A 3,366-nucleotide genomic window follows, 5' to 3' on the forward strand; every position below is an offset into this window, starting at 1 on the left:
GTGTCAGGAAATGATCAGTGGTATTCTTAGAAAATACAAAAGTTACCCTGTGCAGGAAAATGTCACTTACCACCTCTGAGTTGAGGGTTCCATCTGCACTAAAGAACATAAGAAGGTACCAAATTGACGTTCTCTCACTTTGCCCAAAATGCTGAGAAGAAATCACCCAAAATGTCTCTTTCCAGAAGATGTTATGAAGAATTTCCTGAAGAAGTGTTTTTCCTTATACACACCTGTATTCCCAGCACTGGAGAAACAGTGAGAGGAGGATCATGAGTTTGAGACCAGCCTGAGATCCACAGTGAGATGTTGGCTCAAAAGAGGAGGGGAGGAGAAAAAGAAAGAAGAAAAATGAAATTTTTGTAACTATCTGTTTTAAATATGGCATATACATTTTGACTTGTATGAATAGTAGAAAGGATCCTAAATCTGCCCCAAACAGCAGAAGGATAAAAGTCAAGATTCCCAAAGCCTCACCAGGAAACATATACCGTTTTGCATTCTTTTTTTTTTTTTTTTTTTTGAGGGGGGGAGCCTTAAAAACCCAATGTTTATTACAAAGGTGAACCTAATCCTTAGGAGAGCTTATCGGTAGGATTTCTGGTAGCGAGCTCGGGCCCCAGGGCCTCCAAACTTCTTGGCTTCACTGCGCCGGCTACCAGCAGGGTGCGGTCATACTGGATGAGGATGTCTTTGATCTCCTTCTTGGAAGCCTCATCCACATACTTCTGATAATAGGCCACCAGGGCTTTGGAAATGGACTGCCGGATAGCATAGATCTGGGCCACATGACCACCACCCTGCACCCGGACCCGGATGTCCACACCAGCAAATCGCTCCTGGCCCAGAAGCAGAACAGGCTCCAGGAACTTGTACTGCAGCTCGATCATCTCCAGCGGGCGTCCGTTCACCTTGATGAGGCCGTTCCCGCGTTTGCAGTGCGCCACGGCGGTGGACGTCTTCTTGCGTCCGAAGACCTGAACCGACTGCAGCGGACCTTTGGACCGCAGAGCAGCGAGCGAAGCACACGCGAGCTCCTCACCGCGCGGCACGCCCACACCGGACAAAAACCCATTTTGCATTCATTAAAGAAACATATATAAGCAAAAGGTGCAAAATGACTGTTAAACAAAAAATGTCCATTATGTACACTATTTTACAAGATAACAATTTGAAAGTTAATAAGAGGACACAGTATCATTAAAGACAAAAATGTATGCCCTAGATAGTTTTGAAGACCATCAAAACTCCCCAACCGCATGTACACTACCCCAAATTGCCCAAGTAGACACCATCTCTCAATCTCAGAGCAAGACCTCAATGTCCACCACCATTGGATTTCCTTTATGAATTTGTCTGTGTATGCACAAGATATGTAGCTATATGTTCTATTTATATGTTCTACTTTATTTTAATTGGACCATCTCCTAATTGTATTTCGTTTCTCAGGCATTTAGGCTTCATATCCCAAATACAGTGCACTTTTAGAACTACAGTAGGGGACACACCCCTTACTGGAAATTATAATTATTTTATAAATATATAGCACATAAACAAGATGTTTGTTTTGCCATAGTTTTATATCTTTAGAAAGCCTAAATAATAATAATTCAATGCAATTTGTGGGTTACCTAGGAGACTCAGCAAGGCATTGCACATGAAATTGTATGAAGCCAAAGACATCAAAAACAGTGATGTGTTTTATGTTTTCATACAATATTTTAATGAGAAAATTCCATCTCAGTAAAGGACATAGGGGGAAAGCAAAAATAGGAGGGAAAAGGGGAGGGACCAAAAGAGAGGGGAGCTTTGGAAAGGACCACTTATCTCTGAGTATCAGAGAGAGGTAAAGATAATAAGTAGTAATTTAAAGAAGAGTTGGGCCAGCCACAAAGCCCTCAGGCAAACTCCACACCATGAAACATTTTACTACTTTCTTATGCCTTGGGTAACTTACTCTCCATGATGAGCTAAATTGCTCCTTCTAAATTTTACTTCTTTATTCCTCCAAAGGAATGACTCTATGTTTACTATGAAACAACTTTTATTATCCAAATTTATTCTCCAGATTCCCTATGTTTTTCTCTAGGAGAAAAGTGATATTTTATTTCCTGCATTTCAGTTCTACATCAAAATGAAGCTAGAGTGCTTCTGCCCTCTACTTCTTATGTCTGAAGCTTTGTCTTGACAGAATTAAAGTTGTCATCTGCACTTTGATAATTCTTAACTTCTTTAGCAGTGATTTTCATTTTTGGAAGTCCCAGCAGAAAAGCAAAATTGATTCTTAAAGTTATTTCTTAATTTGAGCTTCTAGATTTTGAAAACAATAGGGACACATTGTGGAATATATTAAAAAACATGTTTCAAAAGGCAGAAAAAATTCCCACCACTGCACACAAGTAACAAAGTAACAATGGCAAAAATGTTAGCATTCTTTTTTTGTTTCCTTTTTGATGTTTTGAAATTGAGTATTTCTATGTAGACAAGGCTGGCCTAAAACTAATGATCCTCCTGCCACATTCTCCTACAAACTGAGATTAAAAATGTGTACTATTATGCCCAGCTATCCTTGTTCATCACTGTACACAAATTCATATTGCCTATGTGTTTGCTGTCTATTGTTTGAATGTGAAATGCCCCTTATGTTATAGGTTCATGGGTTTGAACATTTGGTCCCTAGATAGTGGTGCTGTTTGGAAAGTTCACAGAATCTTTAGGAGGTGAAACACTGGGTGATAAAACCAGGAACAAGACAAGGGTGTCCACTGTCCCTCCTTTTATTTAATATGATACTGGAAGTCTTAGCCATAGCAATAAGGCAAGAGACACACATAAAAGGGATACAAATTGTTAAGGAAGAAATCAAGTTATCATTATTTGTAGATGACATGATTCTATGCATAAAGGACCCTAAAGACTCTACCAGCAAACTGTTAGAGCTGATAAACACCTACAGCCATGTAGCAGGATACAAAATAAACACAGAAATCAGTTCTTGGATCGGAAGAATCAATATTGTGAAAATGGCAATCTTACCAAAAGCAATCTACACATTTAATGTAATCCCCATCAAAATTCCAATGGCATTCGTCACGGAAATAGATTTAAAAAAAAAATGCAAAAGTTCATTTGGGATCACAAAAAAACAAAAATCTCAAATAGCTAAAACAATACTGAGCAACAAAAATAAGGCTGGTGGTATCACCATACCTGATTTTAACCTATACTACAGAGCCATAGTAACAAAAACAGCATGGTACTGGCACAAAAGCATACATATAGATCAATGGAACAGAATACAGGACCCAGATGTAAGTTCAGGTAGCTAGAGCTACCTGTTATTCAACAAAAATGCCAAAAATACTC

At 39.0% G+C, this 3,366-nt stretch overlaps 1 pseudogene; it reads right to left on the reverse strand.

The window, feature by feature from the left end:
• Positions 1–532: 532 nt before the first annotated feature.
• Positions 533–1,082, reverse strand: LOC101594075 (annotated as a pseudogene).
• Positions 1,083–3,366: the final 2,284 nt, after the last annotated feature.

The sequence above is a fragment of the Jaculus jaculus genome, chromosome 12 (assembly GCF_020740685.1).
Source record: "Jaculus jaculus isolate mJacJac1 chromosome 12, mJacJac1.mat.Y.cur, whole genome shotgun sequence".
Classification (NCBI taxonomy): domain Eukaryota; kingdom Metazoa; phylum Chordata; class Mammalia; order Rodentia; family Dipodidae; genus Jaculus; species Jaculus jaculus.